The following is a 15120-nucleotide window of genomic DNA, read 5'->3' on the forward strand; positions in this document are numbered from 1 at the left end:
CTCTCTGCCCTTTATTGATCCAGCCTCTGGCCCATCCATCTGGCCCATTCAAGAGTCACTCTCATTTCATCAGTCCATAAAACCTTTGGAGTCTTAAGATATTTCTTGGCCCAGCCTTCACGTTTTATCTTATGTTTCTTGTTCAAAGGTGGTGGTTTTTCAGCCTTCCTTACTTTGGCCATATCCCTGAGTATGGCACACTTGTGCTTTTTGATACTCCAGTAACGTTGCAGCTCTGAAATATGGCCAAACTGGTGGCAAATGGCATCTTGGCAGCTTCACGCTTGATTTTCCTCAATTCATGGGCAGTTATTTTGCACCATTTTTGCCCAACACGCTTCTTGCGACCCTGTTGGCTATTTGCCATGAAACGCTTGATTGTTCGGTGATCACACTTCAAAAGTTTGGCAATTTCAAGACTGCTGCATCCCTCTGCAAGACATCTCACAATTTTGGACTTTTCAGAGCCTGTCAAATCTCTCTTCTGACCCATTTTGCCAATGAAAAGGAAGTTGCCTAATAATTAAGCACCCCTTATATAGGGTGTTGATGTCATTACACCACACCCCTCCTCATTACAGAGATGCACATCACCTGATTTACTTAATTGGTGGTTGGCTCTCAGTCTATACAGCTTGGAGTAGGACAACATGTATAAAAAGTATCATGTGATCAAAATACTCATTTGCCTAATAATTCTGCACACAGTGTAGTCTGAGATCTGGTTATTACACAATTAAAATCAAGGCGTCTTTATAGAGTTATTAATACATGTTATGTCTACTACAATGTTGATCAGACATTGAGCAAACCCCTATTATTAATTGAAAATATTCACATAGCAAAAATGCTCAGTAATATTTGGAGCTCCATTAGTTGGAAGCCCCGGAGCATACATTAAATTATTTATCAAGGTGGCAGTCTATCAATCACCTATACAGCGCTGCTGCTGATGAGTGCTTATATTAGGTTACTAGTTAAGATAATTTGATAGACGCTTATAGTATTTACATTAATTATTGTCAAGCTGGTGAACAAAAAAGATGCTGATATAGCGCTGATGGTAAGCGCTTATATTAGGAATGGTGATCTAACAGATGCTTGTGAAATGCTGATAATGAGCACTGAACTCTAAAGAGACCCAACCACCAGGATTTTGTGATATGAACTAAAGGCAGTGTCATAACAGACACTAAAATGCTGAATCCAGGCATACCTATAGTAGAAAGATGTGACGCTTGGCTGCAGAAATATTTTTACTCAAAGTTGCAGAAATGCACTGCACTTTGATGGGTGCAACTGGGGCAGGCCTCTGTGGGTCAGGTCCTTAAGGCTAGTTTCACACTTGCGTTGGACGGGATCCGTAGCATTGCGTTGTGTGACGCATGCAACGAATGCGTTGCATATAGTGGCACAACGGATGCTACGGATCGTACAAAATAACGCAATCCGTTATAGGGTTTTTTCCTTGAGTTTACATATCTGAGCATGCGCAGTTATGTAAAGAGAATGCATTAATGTAATCCGTCAAAATGACGGATTCTATATTTTCTATATTCTATATTTAAATAAAGAAAAGGTGGCACTTCATAGAGGACACTAGAGGAGGACTTTACAGTGAGAACCTGACCTACAAAGGCCCGCCCTCGTTGCACCCGTCAATCAAAGTGCAGGGCATGTCTGCATCTTTGATTAAAGCTATTACGGCAACCACGCATCGGATCTTTCTACAACAGGGATGCCTGGATTCAGCATCCTAATGCCAGTATGGCACTGCCTTTACTGCATATAGAAAAATCCTGGCGTTTGGTTCTCTTTACGCGATGGTTTGGTTTTCACTACGCGATGGTATGTAGTGCTGACATGAGATCAAAGCGTCCGCTGTTATTATTGCAATCGTCCGCAGCCCCAATAGCCCAATAGATAACCACATTGCGGTGCTGAAGCATTTGTACTGACTTTGCTTAAAATGCAATAATAAATCCCGAAATAAATAAGTTGATCCTTGTTTTCTAGCTGATCTGTCTAAAGGCCCCTTTATACACTGCAACATCGCTAGCGATATTGCTCTAACGTCACCGGTTTTGTGACGTAATAGCGACCTCCCCAGCGACATTGCAGTGTGTGACACGCATCAGCGACCTGGCCCCCGCTGTGAGGACGCTGATCGCAACAAGTCGTTCAGGACCATTCTTTGGACCTTTGTTTCCCGCTACGTAGCATACATCTGTGTGTTTGACACCGTTACAACGACATCGTTAGCGACCATAGGCGGTGTTCCCTTTCCAGCCAGGTCGTTCTGCAGGTCTGTATCGCTGCTGCATCGTTGGCCAGATCTGCCTGTTTGACAGCTCACCAGCGACTGTTAGAGACTTTCCAGCGATTCCGGCCAGGTTGGGATCGCTGGTAGGATCGCTAAAAAGTCTGTGTGTAAAGGGGCCTTAACACTGAGACTAGATCCCTTAGAGACTTAACTAGCTGATCTTTAATACTAATTCTAAAAAAACTAATTTACCTAAGGGATAAAGGTAGAAAATTTACAGATGGACTTTATTATACCGTAATATTGCACTGAGACTTTCTTCTATTTGAGTATCAGTTTGCACACTCTAATTCTAATAATAAGTAATAATTGCAAGACATTTTATAGTAATCAATGTTAATCTAATATGTAAAGTTATGTGTGTGTGTGTGTGTATGTCCGCTAAAGGAATCGGCACCGTCGCATTTACAATCACGACATTTTGCACAGACACCGCATGTGACTCAGGGATCATCTTCGACTATGTTTTGAGGGGAAAATGTAACCCCGTGCTTTACTGTAAAGCACTGCGAAATATGTTGGCGCTATAGAAATAAAAATTATTATTACACTTAGCCAAAAAACCTTCTTACATTAAAGTGAATGGAGCTGGGAGCTACAGGTCAGTAATAGGAGCTGTGATTGGTTGCTATAAGCAACAAAGGACATTCTTAGTATAAGAAGCTTATGTGTGAGGTAATATGATATCGATGGAGAGACAGGCGCAGACGGGCAGAGAGGCGCAGACGGGCAGAGAGGCGCAGACGGGCAGAGAGGCGCAGACGGGCAGAGAGGCGCAGACGGGCAGAGAGGCGCAGACGGACAGAGAGGCGCAGACGGACAGAGAGGCGCAGACGGACAGAGAGGCGCAGACGGACGCATAGGCACAGACTGGGAGAGAGACAGAGAGACAGTCACTATCTTGGGCAAAGCAGATTACTACAGCTAGTATACTAACTAATGTTAAAAATAGGTAAATATAATATAAGGTGTCATTTAGACGCTCACAATTTTTCTTATAAACAAAAAAAATTCCATATTTTAGCAGTGTTTTTGATCAAATTTTCATGGGGGTTTGATCAGTGTCAGCTTTTACCATCAGTAATTTCATCTAATCTCATCTCATCTAAGAAAAATAAATAAATATACTGTATTACAGAGCTTCTTCTACCCATTGGAATGTTAAAAATAGAGAGTACATGGATTGCAAATGAATGGCTTTTTCTGCTGCCCGTGACTTTTCATGGATCCAGAGATGTATAAGTAATTTTAATCTCTGACTCAAATCAAAAATACCATTTCCATGATTTTTTTCCCCCTAACTCACAGACCTTACAGGGGTTTTCCCACCAACATAGTTAATTTTAATTAATAGATCTTGGAATAATTATAATTTCCACAATTGTGTGTGTTTAAAAAAAAAAAAAAAAAAAAAAAAGATCCTGTGCTGAGATATACTTATATGTTGGCCTGCTATGTGCTGTGTAATGGTCTTGTCTGACCATACAGGGACATGGTCCAATCATACTACATGATCAGACCATGTCCCTGTACGGTCAGACACGGCCATTACACAGTACATAGCAGGGACACATATATAAGATTATCTCAGCACAGGAACATTTTTTTTAACACATCCAATTTTGTGGAACTTATGGCAAGATCTATTGATTAAAATGAACTTTGTGGGGAAAACATGTGTGCATCTCCATAGAATATAATGGGTACATGTTCTATTTGTGAAAAACACAGGCAGAACACCAGGGCCGGCTCCAGGTTTTTGTGGGCCCTGGGCGGAAGAGTCCCGGTGGGCCCCATCCACACGCAGACACACACATACGTACACATACATATACATATTTAAAGACAAACTCACAAAAATACGTATAGAACTGACATATCTATACAGTCATATACACTGACATACATAGATACACATCATACATGCATACAGACACACAACACAACTCTGCTAGATACATACATACAGACACACACAGCTCTGCTGGATACATACACACATAGCTCTGCTACATACACACATAGCTCTGCTACATACATACACAGCTCTGCTGGATACATACACACATAGCTCTGCTACATACATACACACATAGCTCTGCTACATACATACACACATAGCTCTGCTACATACATACACAGCTCTGCTGGATACATACACACATAGCTCTGCTACATACACACATAGCTCTGCTACATACATACACAGCTCTGCTGGATACATACACACATAGCTCTGCTACATACATACACACATAGCTCTGCTACATACATACACACATAGCTCTGCTACATACATAGCTCTGCTACATACATACATGAATCTGCTACATACATACACACATAGCTCTGCTACATACATACACACATAGCTCTGCTACATACATACACACATAGCTCTGCTACATACATACACACATAGCTCTGCTGCATACATACACACATAGCTCTGCTACATACATAGCTCTGCTACATACATACATACACATAGCTCTGCTACATACATACATGAATCTGCTACATACATACACACATAGCTCTGCTACATACATACACACATAGCTCTGCTACATACATACATGAATCTGCTACATACATACACATATAGCTCTGCTACATACATACACATATAGCTCTGCTACATACATACAGACATAGCTCTGCTACATACATACACACATAGCTCTGCTACATACATACAGACACACACGTAGCTCTGTGGGGCCCACACACACAGCTCCAGGGGCCAGCACATACAGCACCGGGGGGCAGGGCATACACCTAAGGGGGGAGAAGCCCATACAGCTCCCCAGGGCCCATAAATCGGGGGCGGGGAGGGCACATACCTCTCAGGTCACGGTGGAGAGGGGGCCCACACAGCGCCGGAGAGGGGGCCCACACAGCGCCGGAGAGGGGGCCCACACAGCGCCGGAGAGGGGGCCCACACAGCGCCGGAGAGGGGGCCCACACAGCGCCGGAGAGGGGGCCCACACAGCGCCGGAGAGAAGAGCTGTGCTGGGGGTCGCTGGCTGGCACTGCAACTCCTTCATCTGTGGGACTGAGCAGGCCGGTCGGTAGCTCCGCCCACAGATGAAGTTCAAACCAGGAAGTCTGCGCGCCTTAAAGGGACGGCGCTGCAGATTCCTGCCGAGGACTGCGGAACTCGGCCCGGGGGCAGCAGAACTAAGGCGAGGGGGCCCCGGCCAAGGGGCACCAGAACTGACGAGGCCGAGTGGGCCCCCCCGGCTCTCCAGGGCCCCGGCATTTGCCCAGGTATGCCGCGTGCTGACGCCGGCCCTGCAGAACACATACGTTAAAAACAGATATCTGAATGTGGCTTAAGATGTGGCATCTAGGAGATTTGCTTGCTTTTACAAGCGTCCACGAGCTCTGACAATTTTTTGGTAAGAATGAATACACCAGTGTCCTGATCAGTGTCCTTAATGAGTTCCCATTTTTGATCAAACTTGCTGGGAGATTTTATTTATGTATTTATTTATTTATTTTTAAAAACTGTCTAATTTTTAATTGAAACTTGTACAAGACCATCCTAAAATGCACCAGTCGTGTATGCTGGAAATAAAATTAGATGCACCTTAAGGCTATGTGCCCACGGGAGCCTGTTTGTGCGGATTTTGCCGCGGAAAACCTGCGGATTTTTCTGGATTTCCCAGATAAATCCGCAGGTTTTAGCATGTACAGGCACTCCCCATGTTATCCTATGGGACATGGGGAGTGCTGTGTCCACGTTGCGGAAAGTGCGGCTGACGACCACTCTGCGGATGTAGGCATCCGCATGTATAATTGCATGTCAATTATTCATGCGGAATTACCTGCGGATGTCCCGGCCCTCCGCTATGGAGATGAGAGGCCGAGACGTCCACAGGTAAGCCGCGTGAATGTCCGCATGTTTTTAGCTGCTAGATTACAGCGAAAAAGCTGCGGGAAACATGCGCTCGTACCTGCGGATACATCCGCAGGTACGAGCGCCTGTGGGCACATAGCCTTAGACTATACTTCGTTAAAGGGAACCTGTCACCACTTTTTTGGCGTTTAAGCTGCGGCTACCACCACCGGGCTCTTATATACAGCATTCTAACATGCTGTATATAAGAGCCCAGGCCGCTGTGAGAACATAAAAAACACTTTATAATGCTTACCTTAACGGTCGCTCGGTAGCCCAGATGGGCGTCTCCGTTCTCCGGTGCCGGCGCCGCCTCTTTTGGCCATCTTCGTCCTCCTTCTGACTCCTGTGTGCATGACGCATCCTATTTCATACACACTCGCCAGTCCTGCGCAGGCGCACTACAATACTTTGATCAGCCCTGCTCAGGACCTGAATGCCGGCGAATGTGGATGACGCCGGATGTGTCATGCACCGCGGCTAGAGAAGGAGGACAAAGATGGCTGAAAGAGGCGGAGCCAGCACCGGAGAACGGAGACTCCCATCTGGCCAACCGAGCGACCGTTAAGTCAGTATTATAATGTTTTTTATGTTCTCACAGCGGCCTGGGCTCTTATATACAGCATGCTAGAATGCTGTATATAAGAGCCTGGTGGTGGTGGCCGCAGCTTGTACGCCAAAAAAGTGATGACAGATTCCCTTTAAAGTATTCCCCACCTATTAGTTGACTTCCTTTGTATGGGAAACTCATGCCAAAGTTTAAGCTTGCCTCCCCAACAAAAAAAAAAACATCATAAAGCTGTATGTGCCCAAAAATAGTGTTAACAAAACCTCTTGCTCACATTACCTCCCCCCAAAAAAACCCTAAAACAACATAGGCTTTTACACAACTCCACTAAAGTTTTTCGCAGGTAAAAAAAACCCTTCCCTCTTTAAATTATCTCTGCAACCGTACAGAATAGAGTCACCATGGCATTCACTGAACACCAAAAACAGTTTCTGAATTTCAATTTTTTTCCATTTAACCAAATAAATAACAAAAGTGTTTTTACTTTTTCAGTACCAGAAATGGTAAATTGAATGGTGCCATTTAACAGTTCACCTCTCTCTCAAAAAAATAAGCCCCTGTATGGCTAAGTAGATAAAAAATAACATGAATAGGGATCGTGGAACCAGATGAAAAAATCAGAGTAGAACATCGGAAACTTCCAGTGAGTTAAATTTCATTACTTCACTGGATTGATGCGATTTCTAAAAATTACCGTGTTGGAAATCACTCATCAGAATCTAAAGGCCCAGTCACACACGACGACTTACCAGCGATCCCGAAAACGCGTCCTGATAGGGATCGCTGGTAAGTCGCTGGGAGACCGCAGGTGAGATGTCACACAGTCAGATCTTCCCAGCGATGCAGGAACAATACAGGTCGCAGTAGCGATCTGTATAACGATCTCAGCAGTCACTGGGGGACCCTGTCACACAGTGTCACACACAGCGATGTGTCCTGCCCAGCAAGACATCGCCTTTGAAGAAAATGGCCTGGACCATTCTGCAACGACTAGAGATCTCACAGCAGGGGCCTGATCGCTGGTAGGTGTCACACATAACGAGATCGCTAACGGGATCGCTACTGCGTCACAGAAACCGTGCCTCAGCTGCGATCTCGCTAGCGATCTCGTTATGTGTGACGGTACCTTAAGTGTTTTTCGTCTCTCCCACTTCACTTTTACTTTGGTACTTAGCGGGGTTCCTGTGACTTATCAGTAGATCGTGTAAGTTGGACTTTCCCTTTGAACCCTTTTACAGACATCCTTATACTAACATGAACCTTAATATGCTTCAGAAATGTTTGTTGGACAAAGGCCAAGGCAATGCTATTTGTCACTGAGGTAATGATATTTATGACTCTGGCACATAGTTAAGCTATATATCCACTTGTGAAAGCACTAATGCGGCTATATACCCTGGATAGCTGTCAACATCTATTCCTCCTACTCCCAGTACACATGCAGACATGGCTCGAATGAACATGAGCGTGTTCTCCTTTGGCAGAATGGATCTCTCGTGAGAACAAAAGATCAAGCATGTTGAAACTTTACATGTCCCACCCTTCTTTCCTTGAACAACTTCTGTTATGTTAATATGCCAAAGACTGTAAATGTCTGTGGGTAAGAAATGGCATACACCTAGATTTTTATTTTACATGTGTCTGTAATAGGAGGTATACGCCCATGTGGTGTCAAAACATGGTGAAATACGCAACACACGATTTTGAAGATGCACAAGTGAGATGTATTTTTAACTTAAAGCAAAACTTCAGTGTTTTTTTTTTCTTGTTTCCAGCACTAGAGTGGCAATTTAAATGTATGCCCCCTGCTCACAGTGTTATACTCGCCCTCCGGCTTTTTCATGATTTTTTTTGGCACCGCTCTGATTTTGCGGCACCATCTTGTGACTGTGATGTCTGAAGTCAAAAGTTACATCACAACCTCTCAATGCAAGTCTGAGAGCCAGAACAAGGTTCTCATAGACTTATCTTAAGTTGTGACCTCCAGCGCACTCCATGAAACACTGGAGACCGACTGGCGTACACTCTGCACATTTTTGTAGATATTTTATTATGTATTTTTCATGGAACAACACTAAAGATATAACACTTTGATGCAATGTAAAGTAGTCAGTGTACAGCTCGTATAACATTGTAAATTTGGTGTGCCCTTTAAATATCTCAGCACACGGCCATTAATGTCAACCGCTGGCAACAAAATTGAGTACAAATCTAAGTGAAATATCCTCATTGTGCCCAATTAGCCATTTTCCCTCCCCAATGTCATGTGACTCATTGTGTTACTAGGTCTCAGGTGTCAATGGGGCGCAGGTGTGTTACATTTGGTGTTATTGGTCACACACTCTCTCATACTGGTCACTGGAAGATCAACATGGCACCTCAAGGCAAAGAATTCTCTGAAGATCTCAAAAGATAATTTTTGCTGTGCATAAAGATGGGCTAGGCTATAAGAAGATTTTCAGCACCCTGAAACTGAGCTGCAGCATGATAGCCAAGACTATACAGCGGTTTAACAGGACAGGTTTCACTCAGAACAGGTCTCACCATGGTCGACCAAAGAAGTTGAGTGCACGTGCTCAGTGTCATAGCCAGAGGTTGTCTTTTGAAACTAATGTATGAGGGCTGCCAGCATTGCTGCAGGGGTTACAGGGGTGGGTGTTAGTCTGTCAGTGCTCAAACCATACTCCGCACACTGCATCAATTTGGTTTGTATGGCTGTTGTCTCAGAAGGAAGCCTCTTCTAAAGATGATGCACAAGAAAGTCCACAGTTGTTGAAGACAAGCAGACTAAGGATATGGATTACTGAAATCATGGCCTGTGGTCTGATGAGTCCAAGATAAACCTGTTTGGTTCAGATGGTGTGAAGTACGTGTTGCGGCAACCATATGAGGAGCACAAAGACAAGTGTGCCTTGACTACAGTCAAGCATGGTGGTGGGAGTGTCATGGTTTGGGGCCGCATGAGTGCAGCTGTCTGTGGGGATCTACAGTTCATTGAGCGAACCATGAATGTCAATATGTACTGTAACATACCGATGCAAAAGCATGATCCTCTCACTTTGTTTTCCAACATAACAACCCCAAACACAACATCAAGATGACCACCGCCTTGTTAAATAAACTGAGGGTAAAGGTACTGGACTGGCCAAGCATGTCTGCAGATCTAAACCCAATTAAGGGTGCCTCCATCTGTGGGGCCTCAAATGAAAGGTGGAGGAGCGCAAGGTCTCTAACATCCACCAGCTCCTTGATGTCATCCTGGAGGAGTGGAAGATGATTCCAGCGGCCCCTGTGAAGCTCTAGTGAACTCCATGTCCAAGAGTGTTAAGGCAGTGCTTGCAAATAATGGTGGAAACACAAGATATTCACATTTTGGGCCCAATTTGGTGACTTTCACTTTGGGGTGTACTCCCTTTTGTTGCCAGCGGTTTATACATTAATAGCTTTGTGTTAAGTTATTTAGAGGGCACACCAAATTGACACTGTTATACAAGCTGTTCACTGACTACTTTACATTGTATCAAAGTGTCATAGTTTCAGTATTGTCCCATGAAAAGATATTATAAAATATTTAAAAAAAAATAAATGTGAGGGGTGTACTCACTTTTGTGCTATACTGTATTTTAGTATATAGTCAGAGAATGGGCAGGGGTCAAAACACAGGAATCACTATATCGAACAGAGCAGGAACCAGGAATTCAAAACGATCTCTGGCAATGACCAGCAGACAGGAGGGGGAATTAAAAGGATGTGGTGTCTTCCCATTGGCTGTAGCTGAATGGTTTTAACATCAGCTGGAAGACACACGCCACCTACAGTCAGCCAGTGGTACTGCAGGTCCTAGGGAAATCCAGCCTAGTGGATGAGCAGAGCCTGCATCCACCAGAGCCACTGACACTGGCTCCTCTCCCATCACTATCCACGGTGGGAACACGGCATCGCCTGGTGATCAAAGCAGAAGTCACAGGAGTGGGCTCTGGTGGTGATGTGACAGTCTGCCTTTATGCAGCTGACTTTAGTTGTTGCTTGTCTGTGGGTCTTTCTCCCTTAAGTTTGACATCTGCAGTCGCACCCTGTCAAAAGAGCAGAACAGAAGTAATGGAGCTTCTCTTTTAGGCTATGTTCGCACTAGGCGCTTTTCACAGCATTTTTGCACGTTTTTCAGGTGCGTTTTCGTGCGTTTTTAGGCTCAAAACTGCATGACTTTGCTTCCCCAGCAAAGTCTATGACTTTTTTCATTTTTGCTGCCCGCACACAATTTTTTTTTTAGCTGTGTTTTTGAGCTAAAAAAAAATGGACATGTCAATTCTTTCCTACATTTTACTGCGTTTTTCACCCATGCAATGCACTGGAAAAACACAGCAAAACGCAGTGATGAAAAACACAGCAAAACGCAGCCAAAAACGCACCAAAACGCGGTAAAAATGCATGCGTTTTTCTGTTGCGTTTTTGCCGAGAGTGCATTTTTTTTGCAGCCAAAAACGCACAAAAACGAAGTGTCAATAAAAACGCCGTGTGCGCACATAGCCTTACCTGCCCATAAATATTTGGCCCCACAGAGAAAAAAGTGTCAGTCTGTTTAAGGGCTTAAGAAAAGCGTCTTATCATTAGAGGCAGGACGATGACACATAAGAGCTCTGCACACAGCAAACAACACAGAATCCGCCAATTAGAATAGTCACACCTGACTCTGCAACTCCTCCTCTCACAATGACTTTTGCACACGCTCATTATATGCTTCAATACAAAGCGTCTGTTCATTGCTGACAATGTGGATTGCTTAAAACAATGGGAAATTAGTCTAAAAAAAGCCCTGATGACTGGCATAAAAATTTCAAGCTTTCTATTCTTTATTTGTAATACAGATTGTGATATGGAAACAAAAACTCTTTGGTAGAAAAAAAACATTTAAAGGGGTGGTCCAAAGTACTACTTAATTTTCATAAATCCCTATTTATTTAATGCCATAGTTTAGATTATCTCCTAATAAACCTGAATTAAAAGTTCCCTATCCTTCTCTAACTGCACTATCTAACTGCTTTTTTTTTTTTACAACTTTCTTTTTGATGATGATTTGTTTGAGATACTCAAGTTAAGCATCATCAGGGTGCAGAGGCTGCGGTCACTGCTTCAGCCTCTTCATCCTCCCTGAAATTAAGTGTCACCAGTGATGCTTGTTTCAGGGGCTGGGCTAGTCCCTGCACTCTGTGCCATTTACACAGTGAAGGCACAATCTTTATTGCCAGCTCCAGATCAGCAGTAATGAACTGGCAGGAGAGATCGTTGTCAGAATGCCCGGCATGTAAAGACCAGTGACAGGCTCGCTGGCTGCGCTGGTCTCTACATGCCCGGTATTTGTCTTACAACACACACTGACAGTGCGAACTGTTGTGTTGCCAACTCATTACTGCTGATCAGAACCGGTAACAGAGAGGGCGCTGTTATTGTGCACCGTACGCATCGCATAGAGACTAGCCCAGCCCCCGAAATGACCGTAACTAATGACGCTTCGTTTCAGGGAGGGTGTAGAGGCTGAAGCAGTGACCACAGCATCTGCCCCCAATAATGCTTTGAGTATCCCAGCATGCACTGGGATTCTCAAACTAAGGATCACAAAGGAAGTTGTAAGAAAAGAAAAGCAGTTAGAGAAGGATAGGCAGCTTTTAATTCACTTATATTAAAAAAATAGTTTAATTTAGATTATGACATTAAACTGCATCAAAGATCCTGTAGGGGTTTAATAAATAGCGATTTAGGATGAAAATTATATCTTGGACCACTTCTTTAACACAAACACTTGATTTAAACAATAGATAATTTTTTGATGACCGCTTCTCTTTAAAATCTCTGCTCAGTCTGGGCTTAGGAGTCCAGTGGGAGGTCTGAATTACTGATTGGCAGCCATTAAAGGGTTATTCCCATCGCCAAGATTCTATCCCAATATGTAGTAAGTGCAGTAATAATAATAATAATATAAACATTTACCTCCAATTAGTAATGTGGTATAGTTCTTCTGATTAGCTATGTCACTTACCTCATGTTCATAAATTGCAGGACCTTAGGTTACCATGTTTACGACAACGAGCAACTAACTAACAGTGGCTAATATGTGTGGTTGTAACCATGGATACCTAAGGTCCTGCAATGACCTGAACATAAACTAAATGATGTAGCTTATCATGAAACCTATACTACATTTTTAATTGGCAGTATTTGCTAATATTATTACACCTACTACATATTGGGATAGGATGTTGGAGGTGGGAATATCCCTTTTAAGATATAGCCGTGCATACAGAGATAGATGTCAATCACTGATTAGAACCGCCCACTGGACTCCAAAACCCAGACTGAGCAGAGGGATAGATGAATAAAACACAAGGTATACAGGTTGTTTTTTCCCCACAGACCATATATCACTGTGTTCTTCTGGTTTATACCATGCTGGCTGCAGACCAGACTGCCCGGTCAGCCGAACAGTCACCATTAGGCCTCATTCACACATCAGTGTTTTTCTTCAGTGGTTATATTCCAAACCCATCGAGAGGAACTTACAAAGAAGATCTATAATTGAAAGATTGATGTCGTTCTGTGTTTTGGAGACACTCTTTCGGCAAATACTGATGAAATACTGATCAAAAATACTGATGTGTGAATGAGACCTACTTCAGACGCTTTTATTAGACTACACGGATACTGGATGCCCTGCTGGGCCCAATAACACTTTTAACAGGTATTTTTGTTTGCAGGAACAGAGCAGCACAGACCACTGAAATCCTGTGGTGAGAAACCACTTCCATCTCCAGAAGCTCCAGGACCCGCCTGTTGATGATTGCTCTGTGACTACAAATAGTGAGTAGGATCTTTTTTTTTTTATCTAAGTCTGAACATGATTTAACTCTTCTTGGGCTGATTTCACAGTGTCGATGACAAACCAGAAACTAAAAGCTTACTTTTTAATTTTTTGTGCTTTTGTTTATGCTTCCCGCCGCAGATGAGGACTTGTTTTTTTGCAGGACAAGTTGTAATTTTAAATGACGCCATTCATTTTACCATACAATATACTGGAAAATGGGAAAAAATTAAACTGGGATGAAATAGTGTAAAAAAAAAAAATGCAATTCTACCACAGTGTTTTTGGGTTTTGTTGGCTTTTTTGTTAATTGCATGGGAAAAATTACTTGGATACATGATACTCAAGGTCAGCACAATTAGAATACCAATCTTGCGTTGATTTTTTTTATTTAAAGAGATCCTGTCACATTGAATAATGGTTTTAACCTGCAGGTAAATAGCATGAGAAACGAGCCTGGTAGTGGCTCCTGGTAGAAAATTAACCTTATTTCTATCAGGAGCCGCAAACTTTCAGTCATAGAGGCCTGGTGCAATTACAGTCAGTGCTTACTATACTGAGAGCGGTGGCTGTAATCACTCGCCGGTCCTATGATTGACAGGCAGCTCTGCACTCTGCATTACATCAGTGCACAGCTGGCTGTCAGTCACAGTTCTGTGGCATGGTTACAGCTGACACCCACAGTGCTGTGAGTATTGACTGCACCTGCGCCAGCACTCCCCAATGACTGAAAGGCAGCGGCTGCTGGGAGGAATATACCGTAGTTAAATTTCTCTTGAGTCAGGCTTTCAGTACAGAGGCCAGGCACCTTCAAAATCCCATTAACCTGCAGAATAGCTCTATATCTGCAGGTTAAAGGGATTGTCCACTACTGGGACAAACCTTCTCATTCCACATGTACTGTATACTGGCTGTTTCACTTAGCCGGCATCTGCCGCATGTGGAGGGAGCTCAGCTCCTAAGCTGTCTCCAGACACGGTGACGTTAATGGGTTGAAATGGCATTATTGTTCATTTCAGCTTGAACTGTGATCACTTGTGAGTTCAGGGTTTACCATGTCGTGACCGATAAGTCCCCAGTGGAAAATATCTAAGAAGGCCTGATCTAAACTGTAGAGTAGTCGGCTCCGACATATGGGCTCCCAGCTGTGGTCAAACTACACGTTCCACTGTTTCTTTAGAAACGCCTTACACTGATCTCACAAACCGATATAATCTGGGTAACCGCTTCCTCCATTTTTTTGCTTATAACAATGAGCTATTAATATAACTATACAATGCATTAGTCATTGCATTTTTCTCTGTAATGATGACGCTGTTTTGGGTTAAGTGAATGTTTCTGTAACATAATTGCGAAACATGTAGAGACGTCATTCACCTTCCTGTCACCCTTCTGTAGGCAGCGGTGTAACTTCTCATTCCTCTGCCGGTGCAGATCGTGTACAGTTGTCTGGTCTTGTTTATCAGCAGCAC

At 43.4% G+C, this 15120-nt stretch overlaps 1 protein-coding gene across 1 annotated transcript in view; it reads left to right on the top strand.

Moving 5' to 3' along the window:
- The window catches only part of VDR (vitamin D receptor), a 235163-nt gene that overhangs the window by 43806 nt on the left and 176237 nt on the right, over nucleotides 1–15120 (top strand). Inside the window, exon 2 of the mRNA XM_075334510.1 lies at nucleotides 13545–13647. The gene's annotated coding sequence lies outside the window, so the exon portion shown is untranslated. The remainder of the gene's footprint in view (nucleotides 1–13544; nucleotides 13648–15120) is intronic.

This window comes from Anomaloglossus baeobatrachus, chromosome 2 (assembly GCF_048569485.1).
Source record: "Anomaloglossus baeobatrachus isolate aAnoBae1 chromosome 2, aAnoBae1.hap1, whole genome shotgun sequence".
NCBI lineage: Eukaryota > Metazoa > Chordata > Amphibia > Anura > Aromobatidae > Anomaloglossus > Anomaloglossus baeobatrachus.